Source organism: Lissotriton vulgaris, chromosome 3_1 (assembly GCF_964263255.1).
Source record: "Lissotriton vulgaris chromosome 3_1, aLisVul1.2, whole genome shotgun sequence".
NCBI classification, from domain to species: domain Eukaryota; kingdom Metazoa; phylum Chordata; class Amphibia; order Caudata; family Salamandridae; genus Lissotriton; species Lissotriton vulgaris.
In genome coordinates this window covers 1,848,245,988-1,848,272,264 of record NC_141689.1, presented here as the reverse complement: position 1 = coordinate 1,848,272,264, position 26,277 = coordinate 1,848,245,988, and positions in this window count along the sequence as shown.

Genomic DNA, 26,277 nt, shown 5'->3' with positions numbered 1-26,277 from the left:
TTTCTTCCAGAGGTGCTGGAACCCTCCGCGTATGAGACGCGTGGATCCAATTGGGCAGGCCTCCCATCTTCACTGCGGTGTTCGTGATCAGGATGATCTGATAGGGTCCACGCCACCGAACATCTAGGCAGTTTCTCCTCACGTGTTTCTTCACAAGCACCCAGTCTCCAGGGTACAGGTCATGGCACAGGTCCTGGCACGATGGAACCTCGGCAGCCTGCACCTCGTGCGGTGACAGTCCCGTTCTTCTGTCTGGGGTACTATGGATACTCATAAGGACCAATGGCAGAGCATCAGGCCAACTCAGGGATGTTGATGAACACATTTTGGCAATCCGATTCTTGATGGTGCTGTTTATCTGCTCCACAATTCCTGAAGCTTCGGGTCTGTAACTACAATGCAATTTCTGGTCTATGTTCAGAGCCGCACAGATCATCTTCACAAGCTCACTATTGAAATGGGGTCCCCTATCTGATTCCAAAGAGGCCGGTACCCCAAACCGTGGTATGAGCTCTCTAAGCAATAACTTGGCTACTGTGAGGGTGTCACACCTGCGTGTAGGGTATGCCTCGACCCATCTGGAAAATACGCAAACAACCACCAGGACATAACGAAGGCGGTTGCACCTTGGCATTTCAATAAAATCTATCTGCATCCTATTGAAAGGACCTCCAGACCTCCCTATGTGACTCAATGTAACTGGTGTTCTCTTTCCTACATTCAACTGCTGACAGGTCACACAACGCTGGCACACGGCTTCTGCTGCTACTCTGAACTTAGGATTGTACCAGGTTTGTCTGAATACTCTCAACATAGCATCTCTCCCTAAATGTACTGGACCATGTATCTGCCTGGCCATTGGGCTCACCATCTCATTGGGCAATACTGCTCTTCCATCTGCTGAAACCCAGAAATGGGCTTCACCTATCACACATCCTGCTGTCCTCCAGGTTTGTTTTTCAAAATCGGGTGCATTTTCTTGCATGCATTTTAATTCATCCCAAGTGTCTACAGTTTCCAATATCATAGCTAATTCAGTACTTACATTTATTCCGCCCACTTCCACCTCCGTGAAAGAGTACCCTTGTTCGGCACAGTATCTCGCGACTTCGTCGGCATATCTATTGCCTTGTGACACGAAGTCCATATTTCTAGTATGGGCGGTACATTTTACAACTGCAATACCTGCTGGACATTGCAAAGCTTCAAACAGTAAATGCACAAACTCTCCATTACGAATGGGAGAGCCTGAAGAAGTCATGTACCCTCTTTGAGACCACAATTGCCCGTAATCATGAACTACCCCGAAACCATATTGGCTGTCGGTGTATATGGTGACTCGAATTTGATTGCTTGCCAGACAGGCACGCGTCAAGGCAATAATTTCAGCTACCTGAGCGGAGTGTACTCCTTCCAGGCATCCGGCTTCCACAACTCCAGTAATTGTACAAACAGCATAAGCTGCTCTCAACTGCCCAACTTCGTCTCTTACACATGAGCCATCGACAAAGAAAATTTCATCGGGGTCAGTCAGTGGCTCATCCACGATGTCGGGTCTCGGTTTGGTGCATAGTTCAGTCACATCAAGGCAATCATGGTCTGTACATACATCATCATCAATGTCACCTGGGAGTGGCATCAATGTGGCAGGGTTCAAAACAGAGCATCTCTTAAGAGTCACGTTCTCTGCAGCAAGAATAACTTGCTCATAGCGCGTGAGCCTGCTATTGGTCAGATGCTGTGTTTTGGTCCTGGTCAACAACAGTTCAACTGAATGGGGCACATACACCTCTAATGGGTGCCCCATCACAATATTTTCACAGCGCTCGATACTGACACCTGTTGCAGCAACGGATTTGAGACATCCGGGCAACGCTGCGGCTACTGGGTCTAATGTAGCCGAAAAGTAGGCAACTGGTGTATGGGCATTCCCATGGATTTGGACCAAGACAGACAAAGCACAACCCTCTCTTTCACAGCAGTAAAGCAAGAATATTTTATCGTAATCAGGCATTCCCAGAGCAGGAGCACGACACAGGTCCTCTCTCAGCTGCAGGAACGCCATCAAACAGTCTTTGTCCCATGGTACCGGATCACTCACCTCCTTGTGCGTCAGTTTTTGCAAGGGTTTTGCTTTCAGTGAAAAGTTCGCTATCCACTGTCGGCAATACCCCACCATCCCTAGGAACATCCTGACCTCTCTCTGGGTTTTGGGCGCATTCATCTTCATGATCGCCTCTATTCTGTCTGGGGACACCTTCCGTTTCCCCTTCTCAATTCTGTGCCCCAAGTACTGCACCTCTGTCAGGCAGTACTGCAATTTTCCCGGGGACACCTTGTGCCCATTTGCAGCTAAGTGATTTAGCAAAGCAATGGAGTCCTCCCTGCAAGCCTCTTCCGTTTCTGACGCCACAAGCAGGTCGTCTATGTACTGGACCAGAACTGACTTCTGGGGCAGCACTAGACTTTCAAGATTTTTCTTCAACAGCTGGTTAAAGATCGATGGGCTTTCTGTATACCCCTGAGGAATACGACACCATGTTTGGACGCGACCTTCCAGCTTAAATGCGAAAAGAAAATGGCTCTCCTCGTCCAGAGGGATCGAAAAGAAGGCCTGGCAAAGATCTATCACAGTGAACCATTCGGCTTGGAACGGTATCTGAAACAATATCACTGATGGATTCGGTACCACTGGACAACATGAGACAACTATGTTATTAATCTTTCGAAGATCCTGCACTATCCTGAATTTCCCATTGGGTTTCTGCAAACCCATGATCGGGGAGTTACACGGACTACCCACGATCTCTTTCAGTATTCCCTGCTTAATCATGGACTCGATCACAGGTTTTATACCTGCAATCGTTTCTGGAGTCAATTAATATTGGGGTGTTCTTGGAAACTCAGCGTGTGGTTTCACTATTATCTTCACTGGGTCCACTCCTTTGACTAGTCCAATCTCCTCTCCAGTGAAATCCCATACTTCTGGTGCCACTGTCTCCCTTAGGTCCCAGGGGAGCTCATCCACTGTCAAAGTGGGATACAGCTCCACACATATTCTTGAATTTGCGACTTTAAAGTCTGCGTCATCATCATTGGTTAATACCTCCACTCCCTGCGGGGTGCAATATATGGTACAATTTAACTTACACAATCGATCTCTTCCCAATAAACATACCGGACTAGAGTCGCAAACCACAAACTGATGCTCATCGCTGTACTTCCCTATTTTCACCTGTACCGGTTCCGTCAATGAGCTCGTTATTCTCCTGTTTGCGACCCCCACCACTTGAATGGTCTCTCCAGACATAGGCAGGCCTGGAACTGCAGCTGATCTGATCGTGGATCTGGTGGCTCCTGTGTCCACTAAGAATGTCGTGGGGCACCCTGCCACTTCTGCCTCAACATAGGGTCCCCTTTGATCCACATCTAAGACTGCCCCGAGGGTACAGTCTTCTCTCTCTACTCTCTGTCCGGTTAAGGGGTCAACGTAATAGCACTCCTCTCCTCCTACAAACAGAGGCATCTGTCTATAGGTTTTTCCCGTTGGCCCTATTCTGGGTGGTTGAGGGAACTGAGCTCGCGGAGCTGGGGTCCCCCCTTTGACCACCTTCCCTTGGTATTGCGTTACCCCTTTTCCTGGAGTGCTTTGAATCTCTTCCTCCTCTACCTCTTGTTCTCCAATTTCAATGTTGTAGGGACACTCGCGTTTCCAATGCCCCACCTCGTTACACTGATGGCACCAGGTTGTCTTTTTCAATGCCGCTATATCCACCCTAGGTCTGAAGGTGGAGTTCTCCTCATTGCCCTTGTTCTGACCATACTGCTTCTTACCCCCAGTCCCTGTCCCCTGCTGCTGTTGTTGTCCCCCCTTGCCAGCTGACTGCATCTGCACCACCATCAGTTTTTCCTTTAGTTTCTTTGCCTTTGAGTCTATCTCATCACAACAGTACCTAGCATATCTCAGAATTTCATCCAAAGGTTTATTTTGCCAACAAATCAAATGTTGCTGAATCATTAAACTAATATCCGGTCTCAAACCCAAGACAAACTTGGACACAAACTGCCCTATGTCTTTCGGGTCCATTACATCCAACCCGCTATATTGTTTGAACGCCTTCAGCAATCTCTCATAATATTCATGAACCGGTTCCTTGGGTTCCTGCCTAGTTCGATCTATTTTGACCCAATCTCAGGGGCGTAACACAGGCCCCCGCAGCCCATGCGTTGCGAGGGGGCCCCCACGCTCCAGGGGCCCCCTCCCTTTATTTAATATCATGATACGATTTTAATGGTGCGCAGTTCAGACGGCACAGCACACCCGGCCTCAAATTAAAGGGTGCACACGCCTCGGCGAGGGCCGCGCATAACACAGGGTTGGAGGGGGGGGGTGGTCGCGCTCTAGGGGGCCCCCTCCTTCTGGGCCCCGGCCGGGCCTCAGAGGTTCAATGGTGTGCAACTACTGAACTGCTGTGAAGTGCGCACGCGCGGACCCCGGGCTAACCTCTTCAATTAAAAGTGCGCATTTACCGAGATCCGATCCCAGGTCAGAGTCGACCCAGCTGCCACGCTACGCTTAGAAGAACCATCCGAGGTCCGTCGCCTGCCATAATTTACATTATTACCAGCCCTGGGCCCTGCCTGACTAGCCATGCCCAGTTGCCCTGCCAGTGTGCTAAGGTAGGAAAGAAAGGAGGCACGTTTCTTGCTGTGCGTAAGCCCACCCACAGAGGGAAACCCCTTTTAAAAGAGGCTGATGTAAATAAATACAGCAAAGTTGATGCTGTGTCCCTCGGTTTCAGCCATTTGTGCCATCAGATAGGAACGTCATTCGTGGCAGTGTACGTGTTAGAAATATTTCTGGATTCTTGAGCCTGGTGTAGTGAGGACGTTCCATGCATGTTACCAGGAATCGTTTTTATTGTCGAGTGCTATGTGCTGGTTTATTTTCCACCTTTCTATCATTTTTCGCTTCTTGAACCCAAGTTTACACTGTTACCCCCTCACCCTCACACGCATGCACTTCACTTGTTTAGAGTATATTTATTGGTATTTCATATTTTGTTTGCACGCTCCCAGTTCCCCGCATTTGTTTATAGGGAAAGCTTTGTATATTTTGGAGTCCTTTTTATTATGTATTAAGATCTGTCTTATCTGTGCACATGTTCGTGCCTTGTAACTTTGACACCCTTGCAAACGCCTATCCTTGGGAATGCAGCAGTGGCGTGGGTGAGTGTTTTAAGCGTTGTTCGCCAACTTCTGACCAAGCTTAGGGAACAGGAGCAAAAACCGTCCAAAGAATACATACGCACGTTTTGAGACACATACGTGCTCCTTTCCAGGTTGATTTTTTAGTAACGAGGCTGTGTTTGTGTGCCTTGTTTAAGGCCTTCTATTGTAAGTCACATTTGTGTGTCTGGCAGCATTAAACCATGCATACATCTCATATTTTGCTTACTGAGGGTAAGGGGAGCGTGGAGTAAGGCAAGTAATGCACCTGCAAACGTTGATTTAAGACAGGTGGCAAGGAAAAACTTTGAAAAGAGCCCCTTGGATTTCATAGCTCTTCGAAAAGGCGGCCTCTTGTCTGATTGGCTGGGCGGCGCTATTTTGTGAGATATGCCGTGCTAATGATGAGCTGTCTTTGATGTCAAGAATGAACAATGTGCGTGACTCTTCACTCAGTGTCTGATGGCACTTCGAGAATTAAATTTACTCATATTATCAAAAATTAAACAATGTACACAAAGTGTCACCACAGATGAATAGTACTGCGTTTCTATTTTTAACAATTGCTTAAGCCTTTATTAGGCTAATGTCTGATTTAAATGTGAAGGCCACACACAAAAATAAAGAAACTAGTATACAAAAATGCAGAGACAAGTGCAAGAAACACAAAATGTGAAATATTTTGTTTTATTCACAAAATATATAAAAAACAAATTACAAAAGTCAATTTTATAGGCAAGTTTGAGCTTTTCAAAACGGATTTTATTTGCAAAAGGAGAAGTGGTATGCTAGACTGTAGAATATCACCTTGTTGTTTTTGCTCCTTGTGCATAGTCTCTTTTTTGTCGTCGCATACCAGTGCTTCCATCAGGCCACCAATCACCCATACTAGATTCTCCTTCCTGTACTCACTGTGCTTCCATGAATCAAGTTGAGGATATAAACTTCAAATTTAGCCTCCTGTTTTAAATTCCCTCATATTTACAGACTCTTAAATTTTTAATTTTGCTTGTTAGAGCATAAATGATTCATTAATTTGTCTAATAATACTTAATTTTCTAAAAAGTTGTCGGCCTCCTGCTTAGTTGTGTCAGACTCCCAGGAAGTGTCGGGCTTCAGGATATCTGCAGTAGTGTAAATGCTGTTCCAAAGAGTAGGTAGTGGTGGGAGAACAGACTGCCTGAGCAAGAAGAGATTCTCCTGAAGGCCTTATGTGAAAGTGAGTGGGTTCTACAGGGGGTGTGTGGGTCCTATGTAGATGTGACCAGGCCTGATGGAGGAAACATAGATCCTGCTGGAGGACTAAGGCACCCTGCAGGAGAGTAAAGGGACCTCACCGTGGGGTGGCTGCCACCTACTATAGCAAGAAGTGATTGCAGACAAAATGAGACATTGTGGGGAGAATATCTCCTGAAGAAGGGGATACCTGTGAGGTATGGATGAAATAGAATGCATTTTAATGGCAAGTGATTGAGCTGGTGAGACAAGTGACATTTTGCAGGAATATGACTCATACAGGGCGATATATAAAGAACCCTTACAGAGAAATCAGTAACAGGTGGCTATTGTACAGAATAAAGTCCCTCCTACCTGAATCTAAAGAGTAAACTGTAGATTTCATATCTAATTTTGCATGCGTCAGCTTATAAATCGTGGAATGACTTAGCTAATTTTTAGTGCCTGACATTTCGTAATTTTATTTCCATTTTAGCTTTACATATAAAGCTCACTGTTTCATAATAGTACTTTCAGACACTTCATATTTGATTGTCTGTCTAATATGATATATGGTATGCATTATGTTATGTAACACAGTATTGTTGTATCCGGATACATCGGCATTCCTTTTTATATTCCAATATTTTATAGTTTTCAATCACACAAATAGAAATTCATTTAAGTTCCCATCTGGCCATTTTCTTCTCATCCTTGCAAACATAAGTTCAAATCCTGACATTATATGAAAGCTTGGTTTTTGACTTTTTTGGATCAACATTTTTCCATGTAGCATCTTGTAGGATATATGCACTGACACCCCTTTTAGTTCTTCTCCCTACACCTTCTCTTTCTAAAAGCCTTTTACTTGTAGACCGGCAGAGACAGGGTGGGGGAATAAAGGTCAGTGCAAACTGTTATGTGCAAGAGAGAGGAACAACCTGCTGGGGAGACCTGCCTCTCATTGAACCCACCCAAGTCCTGGTCCCAGGTCCTCCATGGGTTTATCTTCTTCACCGCCATACAAAGGCATCACAGCCCATGGTCTTGTTTGGAAGAAAATGTATGCCAGAAGCAAAGAACGGTTGTACTAGCAGGGAGAGTGCCCCCATTACTCAAATAGTTTTACTGAACATGGTGTCTGGTAAGGCACTGTGACTGAAATAGAGTAAGGGGTCTATGTGCAGCATTATTCTAGGTGCTAGTTGTGGCGCATCCGTGGTAACTTAAGGAGAGCTTTGGGTTTCAGTGCTTCACAATGAATAATGTTTGTCTTACACAAAGTTGCCAGACATGTTACATATCTATCAAGTGCAAAGAAAAGGTAAAACCAAAGGGGATGATGGACAGAGAGTTTGAGCAATGCAAACACTCACCCCCAGTCAACTGATCTGGGTTTATTCCATCATCGTTCTTTAGCTCACTCCGCCACCCCAGTTCAGACATGGCCATATGCAAATCAGTCTGACCCTGTGCCTCATGGGAACAGTCCAGCCCGAACTGCCAAGCCATGTCTTCCCTGGACCGGAAACAAGCAACCTAGGACCGGTTTCGGGTTCATAACCCTCTTCAGCCAGGCTATCTTGAATCCAGTGGCAAAGTGAGCAAGGGACCCACGTCTAGGCATACCCATACAACTTAGGGCGAACAAAGAAAAACCAAAGGGGATGAATGACGGAGCGTTTGAGCAATGCAAACACTCACCCCCAGTCAACTGATCTGGGTTTAATCCATCATCGTTCTTTAGCTCACTCCGCCACCCCAGTTCAGACATGGCCATATGCAAATCAGTCTGACCCTGTGCCTCATGGGAACATTCCAGCCCGAACTGCCAAGCCATGTCTTCCCTGGACCGGAAACAAGCAACTTGGAACCGGTTTCGGGTTCATAACCCTCCTCAGCCAGGCTATCAAGTGCACCATGGTATGTCATCCCTTTGTTGGAGTTTCCCAGTTTTCTTGCTGTTCAAGTGCCACAAGTCAGAGCGTGTAAAAAAACTCAGACTCAAGAGGCCGCCACCCAAATGTAAGCTGGCATGCCCAGCCCACAAGTGAGGTTTCAGTACAGAAAAAGAAAGGGGTCCCAAAGTCAGACTTCCAGTGGTGCTTACAGGGTGACAGGAGCACTTGACACTTTTCAGATAGATCAGTTACAATTCTATCCAGTCCAAAAAGTCAGTGTGCCACTGGTGCTGGGAATAGATTGGCATCAAAAGTAGCTCATCGAAGTACCACATTTTAAGGATTGCACCCCTTAAGTAGCTGGTCAGTATTTTTCTTAAAAAGACGGACACCCCATGGAATCCCCTGAAACTGGAAGAACACAGTTTCAGTTTCGATTGCACCTTTTTACTGTAACATCTCCGTCCCGCTACATTTTAGACGGCTTGCTCCAGTGGTTCTGGAATGAGGGAGATCAACTTCAGCCAACAAGACCCACTCCATGGACCTAACAGGAAATGTAAAAAACCAGGGAGAAGGGTAACCAATAGTTCAACTTGGTAAGATGGTCAAGGGTGCAGAGCAGGCTCTCCAACAGGCATTCTCCTTTGATGATTGAAGCATGTCCTCGACCATCAGGTGGTGGCAGGCGCGTAACAAAGGCCCCCATAGTCCCCGCAGGGGGGGCGAGCTCCAGGGGGCTTCTTCAGCCCAGTACCCTGTCAGCAGAGCTCCTGAGTGTGGTCGGAGGGGGCCCCCTTTGTGCACTTTGCAGGGGGGCCCCCTCAAGTTTTGTTACGCCACTGCCCAATCTATGTCTTGCATGGGCACCTTGTCTTTCAGCCAAGTTATCACTCTCTCGTATTTTACCATTACTGTCTCGGACGGCCCATTGGTCCGTGGGTCTCTCTCTGGTTCTGCTGTGGGCCACTCGGCACTAACCTTACATGCGGTCCACAGGTCTCCTGGTACCACTATGTCAAACAGTGTATTCAGATCTATCCACAGTACCTTGGAGATTTTTACGAACCTCTCCACCTGTTTATACCACTCGACTGGGTTCTCCCTCAATTTAGGAAAGGAGTTGGTAAAAGCTGCCAAGCCTCCTCTACTCCATGGCACATGCACGTAATTCCCATTTGCAACCTCACGCAAAGGGTATGCTTCTACTCTCTGCAGTCCTCCCTCCGGGGTCATCCCAAGCATGCTTCTCCTGACGGTCCCTTTCTTGGACCACCTTTCTTCCCATTTATCAAGCGCCCTCCATGTCCTTATTCCCGTGATCAGTTCCCTTATGTGTGTTTTTAATCCTATTGTTCTTCTCTCATCTAGGTCCCGATCGGAATAATGGAGTCTATGGTTACCCTGTAATGCTTTGGTCCTTGACAGGTCTACCATATATTTTCCTGCTAGTTCGACTAATTTCTCAAGTGCCGCTCTCGCTTTCCGAGTGATGTCCTTCGCCATGAACAGTATCTCATCTTGTTCATACATCTCCATTCTCTCTAGAGGCAAGGTACCATCTACCATGTCATCCAGATCTGATTATAGGACGGCGACATCGAGTCTCTTGGCTTTTATCTCGGCTCGCAATATCTCTTTCTTAAGGGGTTCACTGATCTCTCTACCATCCCAACTCCGAGTCCTACGCTTGGGCTCAGGGGAGTTAAGGAGTGTCCTCCCTTGTTCCCATCTCTCTAGGTCCCATGCTCGGCCATCCTGCCTTGGAAGATGGTGAAACACGGGCCTGTTTCCCCCATTCTCATTCTCTCTGCCTTCTCTTGTTCCCTGATTGAATTCCCTGCTGTTCTCCCTTCTATCGCTATTTTCCCGTTGCCTAGTGTCACTCAAGATTCGGTAGGTTCCTTCTCGGCTCCCCATCTCCCCAGGACTGCGTTCCTGTCCGTAGTCGCAGGGGTTATGGCGAGGCCTCTCGCAACTCTCGTTCTGCCCACTATTGTCAGACTCATAGTGGGTGCACTTAAAACTGTTCCTGTATTCCTGCGTTCTCCTATCTCCTTCGCTGTGAATTGGGCGAGACATCCCCCCACATTCGGGGCTCCTGGTTTCCAAGTCTGGTCTCCCTCCCCTCCTGGTAGGGCAAGTGTCTCCTCTACTGTCCTGACCCTTCCCGTCCCACTCTGGACTGCTTTCGTCAGCCCCACAGTGAGTCCGGGTCCTGCTATCCTGGCTTTCCCTTCCAGCTTCCGCTGCTATGATGCTCTTGTGAGCCTCCACTGCCTCATCCCATTTCTTCATGTACTCACTTAGCTCCTGGAAGGATTTCCGTCCTGATCCCCTCAGATCCTCTGGCCATCTAGGGCCCCCCGGATCCCCTATGGGATCCCCTGCTGTATGAACTGGGGTGCTCCAATCTCTCGGTCTTGTCAGCTGACTTGGGGAATAGATTACATCGTTCCTCCTTGCCATCTCTGCTCTCTCCCTGTCCAGTCGTACCTGTTCCTCCCCCTTTTCTCTCCCTGGGTCATAGATCGATACTATAGGACCTATGGTAACAGGTACTTGCAGGGCATCTGGCAGTGCATAGGAAGTGGCACACTCCGTTTCTGGCACCCTTTGTACCACAAACCTTCCGACTACCTTCTGCACCGGACTAGGTTGAAGCAATTTTTTGCTTGTAGTGGGATCCCAATCCGTAGTGGGAAGCGGTCCATACTCCCCTTTTCCAGGCCCCCCTTCTTTGCATGTCTCGACATTTCCTGTCTCATTGTTATACGGGGGTGGCCTATCTGTCAATAACCTATTTATCAGGCTATCTTCTGACTCACTCTCTTCATCTTCCTCGAATGGGCTCTTGTTTCCTGCCACCTCTAATACTGGGTACAGTTTATTTACTTCTAAGTTATTCACTCTCCATCTTTTAGCATCCGCATCCCATTTGGCATCCTGCACTGCTCTTACCGATCGTTTCACCCTTTCTTGTCGTCTATTCAGGTTCCTCTCGTGCGCTGCCCTAATCCATGCATTGAGAGCTTCAAACTGGGTCGGTCTAGGCATAGGTCTCATTGAGGTCATGACTGCTTTTAATCGGTGTAGCACCTCTAATCTGAACGTCCCGTACTTTGGGAACGTTAGTTCCTCATTTCCTTCCGTAATTTTACTCCACTCTGAAATCCACATTATCGTGTGCAGCCCAACATTTGCTGCCATATAATAAGCCGGTGTACCCTCCGGCGGGGCTTCTTCCCCATCATAAGATCTCCGTCTCTCTCTTTTAAACGCCGCTCTTAACCATTTAAAACATTTCATGATTAAACGTACAATTTCCGACCTCGCTATACTGTTTACTTCCTGATGACAATCCACCAATCCTAGCGCGGCTTTGCTAACTGGCCTATCACAGCGCGGTCTTGCTCTGGCCGGCCAATCCCAGCGCGGCACTTCCTGACGTCACTCGCCTCCGCTTCGCAGCAGCACCCCTCCTTTCTCAGTTCGTCTCCCGGTCACACATGCGTCCTCATTCATACACCGAAAAATGACTACTTCCGACCAAGCCGTCACTTTCCTTGACTGTACGTCCACAGTCTATCTGTAATTGTCACCCCAACTGACGAAATGTCATCCGTCTCTCTGATAGGTTGCTTACACACAGTAACTTCCGACCAGCGTCCGTTACTCACGCACTCACACTTACGTTCCCCCTATCACGGTCCTGCGGGCGATCAATGGTACCTCATGACCCCCTTCACACTGGTTGACAATTACTCTGGGTGTCCGATACACCCGAACCACTTAAGCTCTCTTTGAACTTAAGATTTTCACCGGTTGCGCGCGCTCACAACCTGTTCCACAGTCACTCTACAGGCATTCAACTCCGCCAGACATTACAACATAGATACAACACAAAAACACCGCAATCTAACACGCATGACCCTTTATACTCACTCTCGACCGATACTGCTGCTTTTCTGTCTCACGTCATCCGGACCTTCTTCGGCGGGCTGTTCTTCCGATCATCGATCTCTAGGGGCCTTGGGGTAATCTAACCTGGCCTAGATCACCTTCCTCAAGAAGGCAACCATCCTCTATAGCTACCAACTGCGAGGGCGAGATTGTAGATCTTTATCTTATCACTCTAGATCTAAACCCCGTTCTGGTCAACTGAACCGTTATTGCCTGTCTTTGAGGAAAGAAAGTGCATCCAATACCAGGTTAACTTTGCTAATGATGGACTCAACTCAGAAAAACCACAAACTACTTCTAGCTTTTAAAGGTTTATTATAAGGTTAAGGTTAACTGCAAGTACAGGCATCTCAGAATGAGATTCAAAAGATATACGGGCACCACTACATACATGTGCTCCCGAAAAGCTCTTAAGCGAGCAAAGAACACTACAAGCACAAGTTCTAAAATCAAAAGGGCTGCAAGCATAGACACGTATTGTGATCTCTCCGTCATTTACAGCAGGAAGGAAAGGTTCAGGTTAGGCTGTCCCTACCCTGCTCTGGATGGTATCCCTACTTAACAGAATCCCAACCTACCAAAGGTGTCAGCTGTGAATGACTCCCTGAGGAGATCACCCACACTTAGTATCTAGATGAAAACCTATAATCGCCAGTCATGACCCCTCTCTGCCTACCCATCCGCTCTCTAAAGGGTCCTCAGGCATCTGCTCTAACTCCACCCCGGGGTGCTGACCCTAATACAAAACACAACATCATTTGAGACGCCCCTTGTGAGACGCCCCTCACGTGGTGTCTCTCCTGGCTTTTTCCATGATGTTCTTCTTTTGGGCCTCGTGCGTTAGCGTTGACCTTGCTTCTCAGACTCTTCTCCGGCCCGCCGATACCCCCTAAAACATTCCTGAACCCTCCTCCGTGTCTGCACCGATCTATGAACAAAACTCTATTCATCCAATTATTAATTGGATCCCCCTCACATTTGCAGACAGACATCCATGACTGAATCTTCATTCTCATAGACTTCTAACAGAAGCTTGCAACATTTTTTCCCTGACACAGTTCGGCCTGTACCAGTACGTGCAAATCAAAAATCCTTTCATCATTTCAGGCCTACAACCCTTTCGCAAGTTAACTAGAATAACATGTTAGCTTCTTTCTCTTAGCATAATAAGAAAACACATCTATGGAATATAAATCTAATGAATAAACAAATCAATGTAACATTAGTGCAATCCATGTATATGAAAAGCAATCCTCGTTTCTGAACCCTTCTGGCCTAGCCATAAGGGCCGTTCCCTTCCATGCCTTACAGCATGATTTCTCCCATTAGCAGCTACATAACATGGATCCTGATTAAACACTTCTAATAAGAGTATACATTTTCACACATGTTGCATTAGTTCCACTTCTATATGAAATCTCTAAATTAACTACACATTTCAAGGTATATATGAATATATTTTTCAGCACTCATAGCATTTCTCTTTATGGATTGTGCTTACTACTAGCGATTATAGTGCACTCATACATTTTGTTCAGTTTGCGCTCTCTCATTAGTATTAAGTATCAGTGACAAATGCGGAGCGGGTGAAGGCAAATCACCAATGCAGGGACTAGGGTAGTCTTTCACTGTGGTCCAAGGTCTTGTTCCTTCCACAATGGATTCATTGTTAGAGCAAGTGGGAGGTCATTTTGGGTCCTAGTAGGTGTGGTAGGGATGGCGGAGGTGGTAAAAGTGATGACTAGGCCTAGGGGGTTAATCATGGAAGAGGGAATCTGATTTGCCTGAGTGGCCTGTACATTTTTAGCTACCGTGTTTTTAATCTTCATGAGTATTTTGTCCAATTGTTCAAGATTTGTGTCCAAAACTCGTTTAAGGATATTTCCGCTGTTCTATATGGAAACTGCGAGATCAGCATTGAAGTCTGGTGAGGGTATTATGGTTAGTCTGAAAGCATGCAGTGTTTTCTTTATTGGTTTGGAGCGGAACATGGCAGTTAGAATTCTTCTCCATTGGGCTCTTCTGTTACTAAAGAAAATAAGGTTGTTAACCACAGTGCCATATGAGTTGCAAAAGTAGGCTTCAGAAACAAAAGTTTCGGGGTGTTGTTTGAGTAGATTAAGTTTGAAGTTCTTAGCAGCCTTTTTGGATAGGTTAGGGGGTAAACAATCATAAATGAATAATGACCCACCCATGATAGCAGTAATCATTGTGGTGGGTATGCTTTGGAGCCATGTAGGTTTGGAGCAAGTAGGTTAAGTGCGTAGATTTCTCAATTTAGAGGTGGTAGGTTTATTGTGAGAAGTATTATTATTCTGTAGCTATATGTTTATCTCTGCTATCATATTTGTTTTGTTGTTGTTGTGCAATTAGATGAAGCTGACATTCTGTTATAAATAGTGAGTACTATTTAGCTTAAGAGTAGACATAATGGCAACGGAACCAGCAGCCTTGCAAATCCTCAGGGAGTATGGAAAGAGTAAGTGAACCGATCCAGTCTGTGATTGGCAATGAGACAGCTCCATTACAATATAAGGTCACACCTTAGTTGTAACACAATGAGTAGTCCTACCTTTTTCCATTGCTGTGTTAAATTGCACAATGAACTAGTCCTACTTTTCTTTTAATGCCATGGGAATTTGCACAAAGTAATCTTTTTCCATGTCTTGATTAGATCACATTGGGTAGTCCTACCTGTTTTCCATTGCTGCGTTAAATAGCACAATGAACTAGATCTGCTTTTCTTTTAATGCCATGGGGATTTGCGCAAAGCCCTTTTTTCATTTCTAGACTAGATCTATAGACCTATGTCTGTTTCAGTTATCTGAGAAATAGGCTGCATCTTACAGATGAAGGTTTCAAGGTTAGGGCTGGAAGGAGAGATCGCCAAGATGGAGACCGATCCCAGCCCTGAAAAGCCACCCCAATTTATAAAGGCAACTTGAGAAAAATCAATGCTGAACACACAACTAAAATGAAGAGATAAAGCAGAGCACACCAAGGGCAGCCAGTACACTGGATGTCCCGATGGTGTTCGCTCAGGGAAGAAGACCCTGTGCGATAATGAGTGGGGGGAGGGGAACACAAAGCATAAAATCACAGTCAAACTCAAATGAGCAGTGAGCATGTGTGCCACAAATCCCGGCAAGCCCCTAAACCACTGGCTTCTTCATATTGGTCACCTGAGGAAGACAGAATTGGAAGGAGAATACAACAAGAGCTGACTCAACCGTTGGCCTGGCGCAGCAGCACCTGCAAGAATCCTGCCACAGAAGCGGGTGTCAGAAGTTTATAGACCCAGGCGCGCAACACCCATTGGACTCACGGGGCTTCAGCCCCCCCCCGTTGTGTGTGGCAGCCCGGGATGAGATAGATCCCGGGCACACACACAGCCACACCCGAACGTTTCACAGGTCTTTAAAAGACAATTTGAATGTTAATTAAGCCTGGCTGTTGTCTCACCCCCTGTTGGAGGCCCTGTAGCTCCACTCTGCCTACTAATTAAAGGTTCAGCCCCCCCCCCCCCCACCCCGAAATTTTTTCTTAGCCCCCCCGAAATTTGGCTCTAGTTGCGCCTCTGGATAGACCCAATGTGCACCTCCTCCCAATCGGCCATGAACTTTAAGACAACGCTGAGTCTCCAGTTAGGGTTGGGGGGGTCAGGTGGAAAAGCCAGTGCCGCATAAGCAATAAGCCGTCGGGAGCCGTATTCCCCCAACTCCTCCCGACAAGCCTGCAAGGGCTCGAATGCGCTCACCTGCAACTGCCACATCCAGAGGACATCCGTGGGCTTAAGGAATCCCAGGCCAGTTAACTGCAGCACGATCGAGTCATCAACTTACACAGACTGGCAGGCAATCATGAAGCCTTGCGGGGGCAGGACTGCGCTCGCCAGTGCCAGATGCCACCACAGTATGTCCGTGGGCTCTAGAAATCCCAGACCAGTCAGCGGCAAACATTTGGGTTAATGGACCAGACTGCCGGTGACCGAAATGCCATGTGGAAAGCCAAGAGCGGAAGCAACTCCGTGCGGTAGTGCCAGGTAGGTTGCGCCGAACAGATACCTTGCAACAGTTCCTAACAATGTAGCTGTAGATGGCTAGGTACCCCAGGGATATTCACCATAAGGTAAACCCAGAACCAAGAGTTAGTTACTGACGCTCCCGTTCAGCAGCCATCTTGGTGTGTTGCAAGGCAACTACGGTCTCTGACTTCCTTTGAAACTACAAGTTGATGAGTATAATGTTTCCCCCGACTGTAAATTAGGCCTGGGCGGAATTTCAATTATGCTAGAGTAATTGAAGTAATAACATTAATTTCACATTACTCATTAAAGCTGAATAACCAAAAATAATGCAATTACTCCTGCTTGTATATTTAAGGGCAATTTGGGGGAAAAAATCCTACTGGAAGAGTACATTTAGCGAACACGAGCTTATTTGTGCTCATCAGCATTTAGTGCTATTTCTTAGTGCAAAATGCATTCTCACGTCCTTTTTGAATGCAAGGATGTATTTTGTGCCAAGAGAATAGCGTTAAATGCTGGGAATAAGTTGAAGGGGAATCCCACTGTGAGCAGCTGCTCCCGAGTCACTACTCGCTTCCGTTTGCATTTAGAGCTATTTCTTAGTACAAGATGCATCCTTGAGCCCATTATGGATGCGAAGGGGCATTTTTGTGCTAACAAATAGTGCTAAGAGCAGAATTCCCCTTCTTGCCTAATTCTGCATAATCTTCGCAGGTAATTCTGCTTGATTCCGCTGCACAGAATTACGTGAGTTGCACCCACCCCTAACTGTAAAGATACAGGGAAGCTTGCTTATTTAATTTTTTTTACATTTTTTAATAATATTACAGGTTTCCTTGAGTACCACAAGCCTGCAAGCAGAGTATTTCATCCCTTTGATAAATTAAAGCTTGGTCACTTTTGGAGGTAGGTGGAGATAGAGGCACAAGAGTGTGCCGAAAGACCGTTACTTTTGTGGCTGGGTGATGCACAATATTATGACTGAATTAGATACTACCAATTTTAGGGTGGGACAACTGAAAACACTGTATTTTAAAAAAACAATATCAAAGAAAGTTCAGGAAACTTGGACCACAACTTCTTTTCACGTGTACATATTTCAATAAAGGTGCTAACACGACAGGTGCGCCGTGGAAAATTCTCATTGTAAAGAGCAGTTGAATGGGTTTTCACCTGAAGCACAAACAGTGCAAGAGTAAGTGTGAACCAAACACATACTATTGCATTATCAACATGTTAATATTGATTTCCCCAGAAGATTTCAAAAGAAGTAGAATACTGGATAGTGATTTTGTCGACCTTCTATTTAACTCCTTCAAGAGCCTCAACTGCTAAATGATGTATAATTTTTCGATAAGCTACAGTATATTTATTATGTGCAAATCTTCAATTTTGTTTTAATATGTTGTCTGACTCCCAACAATCTGACTTACAAAAAACACAAGCTGAATATTGTCAGAGTAAAATGCTATCAATGAGACAAAGAATATGATGCACAGTATTGTTTCTTTTCCTTTCTTGGACACACAAAACTATCAACTCATAGAATGCGATGGAACTGTGACATTCAACAGAACACTGATTTTGATCGAATGGGGCATAAGGGATGCCACTCAGCAACGACTTTTCTGCTGAGGCAGAGGAGCGTCACCCCACTGCTCTCTGAGCAGTTCAAAAAGGCAAAATAAAATGCCGATTATAACACAGCACTATTATCACTTTATTTTTCCTACTGCAGTGGCTCAGGTTGTTATGTGCGAGCGGGGCTGGCCTCCGTGATGCCCGAGCACCCCAGGCGGAGGAGTGTTGGGCACTTTGTAAGTACGCATGAAGGTTTAGCCAACCACCTCGGGCCGGCCAAACCATCAAGTGCACTTGGCATGTTCTCCACCCAGGCTGCATAACAGCCTGGGTGGAGAACTTAACAAGGCTCCCATTGCCTGTCTGAGCGCTGTACCACAGCTCTCTGACCAATCACTATGCTGCATAGCAGCATTGTGATTGGCCATGAGGAGTCTGGGTGTTTCCTGCTGCCCTGCCTGACTCCAGACAGGAGGAATATTAGAAGATTAAGAGGAAGGAGGTGAGGCGGCGGCCGGCCGTAGCCAGGTAAGTGTTAAAAAAAATAGAATTTATTGCCCTCCCTGCCCACCAGCACCGCCGCTACTGATGCCACTGCATCATAATTATTTTTAGCAGCAGTGCCTAACATACATATCACATGCCAGTTCAACAGTGGATTGCATACCAACTAGCTGAGGCACCAATCAACTTCGTTACTGCTGGTGGTAAGTTGGTCTGTGCCCTGACGATTGGCAAAAAGCTGTTTTTTTATGGGGGAGATAGGTTAAAAAATTAGGTTATGCAAACTGTAAATGATGTCACTTGGCATTAAGGAAAATCGTTTTATGTGGAGTTAGAATTCACTTGTGCAGGAAAGTAAATCTTTTTTTATTGTTCCTCCATTATTTTTGTATTACTATAGTGGCTCAATTAAACTGCTTAGCCCTGCCTCTAAACATGATTACTAATTGCACATCCCAGTTAGCATACTTGCTTTTTAGATAAGTCCATGGAAAAAACTGAGCAAACACAGTGGAGCCTAGTCATAAGGGTAAATATACACATGTAGATTTACTCACTTTTCCCACGTAGAATTCGGTCTTAGGACTCTGCAGTAGGGGTAGAGCTGTCCCTGTGATAAATTATAGAGGAAAAACAATAAAGCTTATTAAACTTATTTTTTTTAAAAAGCAACTTATATGTTAATTTAAAATATTTTAAATATATATTTAAACTTAGAACACATTAAATGAAATTTTACAGAACTTAAATGTGTATTAAATCATTAATAATAAAAATATGTTTAATGTATACATAACATGTATTAAAAACAATGCTAAAATAATAACACCTATATGCCTATAGACTCAAGCAAATGAATTGCTATACTAGGTCCAGCTGGCATGACTGGCCTCTCGCACTAGGACTTATCAATGGGGGGGACAAGTCTAGCAGAGTACTACACCACCTATGCCAAAGGACTTTTCAACCCCTGTCTATCCCCCGTATACTTGGCCCAGACGGAGAGGTGCTTAGTGACCAGCACTGATCGCCACTAGCTTTGCTGGCTACTCTACAGAGTTATACGCAAAGTAGCACCTACTAGAGGAAACAATACAGTTCTTTATAGACGATCTATCACAAGTACCCTGTCCGATGAAGCGAGAGCGTACCTGGACACCCCCTTAACGACGGAAGAACTAGGCGCTGGATTGGGAGACTTAAGTGCAGGTAAGGCGCCGGGCCCAATTGGATTCCCATGTGAATTCTTTGGGACCTACTTTTCCCTGCTGTGCCCTCATTTCTTGGCGGTCGTTAATGAAGCGGTGGAACTAGGCTGTCTCCCGCGGGACTGGAGACACGCCGAGGTGGTTGTATTTCACAAGCCTGGTCGACCTCTGGAGCAACACACATGAAATCACCCCATATCACTATTAAATGTTGAAGCCAAAATACTAGCTAAGGCGCTGGCCAATCGCTTACAGACGCATATCATAAAGTTGGTTCATCCGGATCAAGCCAGCTTTATGCCCCAGAGAGCCACGCGCCATAAGATTCTCCAAGCCCACAATGTCAGAGCGGCTATTGATGCTTATGAGGGGCCAGCAGCACTGCTTCTAAAGGACATCGACAGGGCGTTGGATTCTTTCAGTTGGACATGTCTGTTTGCTTTTTTGCGCCGCCTTATATAGGGCCCCCCGTTCTATCATACCTCAAGTTACTATATACTGGCCTTATGGCTGCGGTGCAGGTAGTGGGCTCCCCCTCATGTACATTCCCCTTTGGAAGAGGTACCTGGCAGGGTTGCCCCTTATCACCATATCTATTTGCGGCAGCGATGGAGCCATTGGCGGCATGGGTGAGAATTGACGCCCAGGTGCAGGGCTTTGAGTGGTCGATCAGGGTCTTGAATCCCATTGCGCTCTATGCGGACGACATATTGTTTTTTCTAACAGACCCCAATAGGACAGGCCCAAGATTGCTCTGGATTATGCACATTTTTGAAGAGTCATGAGGCCTTTACATGAACCTCTGTAAGTCTACCCTATGACCGTTGAAAGGGGCTAAGGAATTGGGCCCCTGGGTGACAGCTGTTACGATTGCAACAGATGGAGTGAGGTATTTGGGTGTCTTTCTATCGGCTTCACAAAGCACTGTCTTGGGATAGGAACCTCGCCCCAGTCTGGGCCCATATAAGGGAGAAGATGGGAACTTGGTTGCACATGCCCCAAGCTATGTATGGCAGATCAGCCATCTTTAAAATGGTCTCCCTTCCTCATGTGCTCTACCAGCTGCAGAACCATCCCTATCCGATATTGCAATCTTGGTTTCGTCAAGTGAATGCAGCTCTGGGGCAGTTTTTGTGGGGGAGGGACGCTGCCAGAGTTGCCTTGCGAGCCTGTTTACAGTCCACGTATTGCGGGAGACTTGCCACAGCCGATATTCAGTCCTAATATGTGGCCTCACATCTATTGGTGCTTAGCGAACTATAATACGGGACCCAGCATATGCCGTTGAGCGATGACTGTTGGGAGACATGACCCTCCACACTGTCTTATATTCGGGATTGCTGCTTCAAACCATGCCATCTGCAACACAAGTGCTGTTCAAATGATAGAAACAATCCCTCCGTAAAATTGGATGGTGGGGTACATTAACAGGTGAGACTCCTCTGTGGCATAATGGTAACCTACCACAGTTAGCTACACTGGCTGGCTTCCAGGGATAGGATAGTATTGGTACTTTAACTAGGGGTGGGCGGAATTTGCGTAATCGTTTTACGCAAATCTCCGCGAAACGGTAAAAAATCTCTGCGAACAAGCAGAAAGTACGCGAACGCGCGGAATTGCTTGTTCGCGATGCTTTTTTACTGTCTGGAATCGCTGTTTGCGTGCTCGGGGGGAAATATCTTGCGAACATGCATTTGAGAACGCGAACAATCAAAAAGATTCGCAAAGTCGCAGAATGCAGCATTTTGGGCAATTTCGCGTTCTCTGTGGAACGCAAAATTATCCAAATTCTGCAAATTCCGCAAGCGGAATGGAATTTACCGTCCAGGCCTAATTTTAACATTGGGGGATGTCTTGCGGGGATTGATCATAAAATCTTTTCAGGAACTTCAAAAGGAGTACAATATGCCTTGAATCCAATTTTATAAGTATCTCCAATTTCGACATGCCATTTCCTCCCATGTCTCGAATTTGGCTACCCTCCCTGAATTCAACCCATTTGAAGCCAAGGTGTTTATGGGAGACTTAGGGGATGACAAAATTGCAAAAATATACCAATCCCTTGTAACGAACAGCTCCACCACACTAGAGGCACGGAGAGTGTCATGGACAGAGGAGCTGGCGTCCCTGTGGGGTGCAGCGGTAGCAACCCGGTTACGCCTTATACAGTTTAAGTACCTACACACCGGGTACATTACACCAGGCAGAGACTGTGAAGGGAGGGTCTGGTGGCATCTCCTGAATGCTTGCGATGTGGGCCCATGGAAGGCTTTCTCATGCACATAATATGGTATTGTACAGCACTCACAAAGTTTTGCCGGGGTTTTGGCATGCCTTTCAGTGGTTCTGGGGTGGGATGTTCCTACCTCACCACGATTAGGAATCCTATATATCACAGAGGTTATCGGAGACAACATTTATAAGCGTCACTTACTGATGCTGAGTCTTACCCTGGCTAAAAGGAATATCACGAGGTTGTGGAAAACCACTGCTCTCCGTCAATGATCGCCTGGAAAAAGGGGCTACACTTTTGCATGGGCATTTAGCTGCCGGTGTTTAAGGCCAGGGCATGCCTGCAGAAACATTCCAAAATCTGGAAGAGATGGGCCGAGTACCGGGCCAATGTCCGGAGCATATACTCCCGACATGGACACACGCATCAGTATTGGTGCCGTCGGAGGCTAGATAGTGGTGGGTATGAGAGGGCTATTTATGCATCTAATAGGGCAGCAATAGAACATAGACTAAATAGAAGGAAGCTTTGGTGCTGTACACAGGGTTTGGGTTCAAAATGTTCATGTTTATTGCACTACATAACTCTCACAAGTGGGGAATATAAATCAGATGTCAATATCAATAATATGTGGTGTAACATATGGCGATCGCCCCCTGTGGTTGGGAGCTCCAAACTGTATTTGGCTATTGACTCAATAAAATTTGTTTATAAAAAATAAATGTTTATTTGATTAACATTATTTCCTCTGGGGAGTTATTTTAAGCCCCAGCCTCCACTATTTTCTATGGGACTGTGTTGAAGTATTTGTAAGTCCTCATCTTAGGTTCATCGCCCGCTGCCTGGGACGACTCATGGTGGCCACTGGCCCTGGGAACCGCACCTATACCTACGGACCACACACGTAACCTGGGCTTCATCCTGGACTCCTCCCTCTCGATGACCAGACAAGTCAACGCCGTCTCATCATCATGCTTCAACATCCTACGCATGCTCAAAAAAATCTTCCGCTGGATCCCCACCGAAACTAAAAAGACGGTCACCCAAGCACTGGTCACAAGCCAGCTGGATTACGGAAACACCCTTTACGCCGGAACCACAGCCAAACTACAGAAAAAACTCCAACGCATCCAAAACGCCTCAGCCAGACTCATACTGGACATCCCCCGTCAAGCTCACATTTCCGGTCACCTGAAAGACCTCCACTGGCTCCCCGTCCACAAGAGAATAACATTCCGTCTCCTCACCCACGCACACAAAGCCCTCTACGACCTAGGACCCGAATGCCTCAACACGTGTCCTTCTACACCCCCACCCGCCAACTACGATCGTCCAACCAAGCCCTCGCTGCAATTCCGCGCATCCATAGATCCACCATGGGGGGAAGATCCTTCTCCTAATTAGCGGCCAAGACCTGGAATTCCCTCCCCACCCACCTCCGCCTTATACAGAACCACCTCTCCTTCAGAAAGCAGCTAAAAACTTGGATATTCGATAAGTAAAGTACCCCCCTCCCCCAAGGGCCTTGAGACCCTCTGGGTGAGTAGTGCGCTATACAAATTTTCGAACTTGAACTTGTTGCCATTTGTGGTCCTGGACTTACTCCAAGGCTGAGCTGAAGTGCTTTTACTGCTGCTTTGGGACCATTTTGGCTGTATTGAATTTTTAAGTGCAGTTTGTGAATAGCAACAGGCTTATGCTTTTGTCTGTGGGTGTTTGCATTTGCATGTCCCTTCTTACACCCCTAAGTCACATCCCTAATGCCCTCCAATTTAGTAGTAAGCACTCCCCATTTGACAGCCTCTACTCCAGGTTTCACCCACATTTAATACTAAAATGTATACCTACGTGTGCAGATATCGCCACATGTGGCAGAGGCCTCTGCATAGAAAAGATAGGAGAGAGGAGGAATAGGCCTACTCATGTATGTTTGTGAATACCATTTTAAAGTACATGAATAGTACTATTACTAAATATAGAACAAAGTGCAGTTTGTGAATATACCCTTCTATAAGTAGCATGAAAGGTAATTGCCCCATGTTACTGCGGTGAGGTCTTATACTACCTACATGGGTGACTATATAACATGACGGTTGAGCTGTCTATCATTGCAGCTCAGGCTGCACTACTTACATGTCAGACAGAGTAAACTCTTATGGAAATGTTTGAGCCTACTTCTAACTGAAAAATAAATCATGTGCCTTGAGAACTAAAAGCCTGGTTGCTAAATGTTCAGATTTGAAACATGTGAATGATGCTAACATGCTATCTTTGAGTTGTTTGGTAGCTATATGGGGTACAATATCAACTGGTCAAAGTTGGTGTTCTTTCCTCTTTCGGGTTCCCCCCCCCAGGGTTCCGCAGCGGTGCCCCACCCCAGTGGTGGTGGATGGTTTTAAATATTTGGAGATATACATTACCAGGGATCAGAACGAATTCCTGGTGAGGAACCAGGGGCCTCAAATGAGTCGTCTGACTGCAGATATTAGCAACTGGAACTCGCTTCCGCTCTCACTTATGGGGCTACCGTGGCTTCTTTATATACTGCAGAACACTCCCTTTTAGATAACGCTGACTATTTTTAAGCGCATATCACAGGAAGTGTGGACTCTGCTTTGGGCGGGAGGGTCGCCGAGAATTGCCCTTTACAAGCTACATAGAGGAGTCTTTGATGTAGGGATTGCAGTGCCCGATCTTAGGTTGTACTATTGGCCTCCCAGATGCAGGTGATCAATGACTGGATTTATGTAGGGATGGAAGAGCCAGCCTACAGAGTGGATATGGCAACAAAGCCACAGGGCAATTGTGGAGCCCTTCTGTACTCCCGTTGGGTGCCCCCGGACTGGCCGGAGCATACTAAAGTGGTGGTCCAATGTTGGAGAGACGCCAATAAACTACTGGGCTGGGGGGCTGATGGGCAGAACCCCACTCTAGGCGGGTGACCCTCTCGGGGAAGCGGCTAGGCTGTTGGGGTTCAAGGGCTGGCACTTGATTGGAATTGAATATTTGGGAGATGTGTGGAAGGGGGACTCTCCTCGCACATTTGAATACCAGCAGGAAGAATAAGATATGCACAAATCACAGCGACACACACATCTGAGGCTTTTACATGCTCTGCGCACTCATATCCAGCAGGGGGTTCCCATTTCAGACTACTCCCCGCTAGAAGACCGGCTACTGCTGGACCCCATCTAGGGGAAACCCACCTCCACGATCTACCACAAATTGATTAACAACCTCTCTGATCTCCTGGCCTCTCTTAGGGAGGCCTGGGTCAGTGACTTGGGGGCTCTGGATGATGCGGATTGACAGGAGGCACTCCAGAGCCCTAGAGAAGTGGCTATGCACGTCAGATTTTGACTGGTGCAGCTCAAGATCCTCCATCGCACATACTATCCTCGCACTCACCTAATCTCCTGGGGTTGGGTCCTGTCCGCGCTGTACGTCAGGAGGTGCGGGGAGGAAGGTACCTTCATGCACATATTGTGGGAATGTCCTGAGGTTTCCATATTCTGACGGAAAGTAACGGAAGTCATGTCGGAGGTTGTGGGAAGGCCTGTTCCATTAGATCTAAAATGGCTTTTACTAATGATTAGAGGCAATGCAGACTGGTCCAGATATGTGAGCAAATGGCTGGCCTTGTCTGCGGGGGTGGCAAAGCGCAACCTTGCCAGAAGCTGGGGGCGCCGGCAACTCCGCAGGTGGCGGAATGGAAGCGTGATCTCGTTTGGTGTCAGAGGGCTGAGGAAACAGTCTACAAGAGTAGGGGGTGTGCTAAGAAATGGGAGAGGGTGTGGATGCCATGGAGGAGGTACAGACGGCTGTGGGGGGGCAGAATAGCCGCACATTGGGGGGTAACAAGCGTGCCTGCTCTATCCAAGAATATTTTGACACTGATTCTCTGTATATGGCAACCAATGTACTCATGTCATTGTCTTTGTTTGATATGGTCTCTCGAGCTTTGTTAATAAAAAGATTCCCCCCAAAAAGTATGCTAACATGCATGTATCAGCAGTAAAAGGGATTACATTACAGTTTACTACATATAATAATGTGATTTGCTACTGACAGAACATGCTGTATGTTTCAAAAATGCAGTTGCATACCTTGGGTACAGAACAATCTAGAGAGTACATTTCTACTTTATTTTACTAAATAGGGAGACTTTATTTCAATGGCATGTTTATATTTTTATTAAGAATGTTACAAAGATGATTTCTAGAAAGGCTTATAATTTCTGAGCTCAGAACGGTGCTCAGGAAGTTTTGAAGTATGTTTGTTAAGTAATCTGCCTAGACAACAAAGGTGCAACAGCCTTGTTGGGAACATTTTGTCAGCAAGACAACGCAGTGGGCTTATTGAAGGAGATTAGATTCACTGAGAATACAGTCCTCTACTTATCAGAAGAATGTGAGT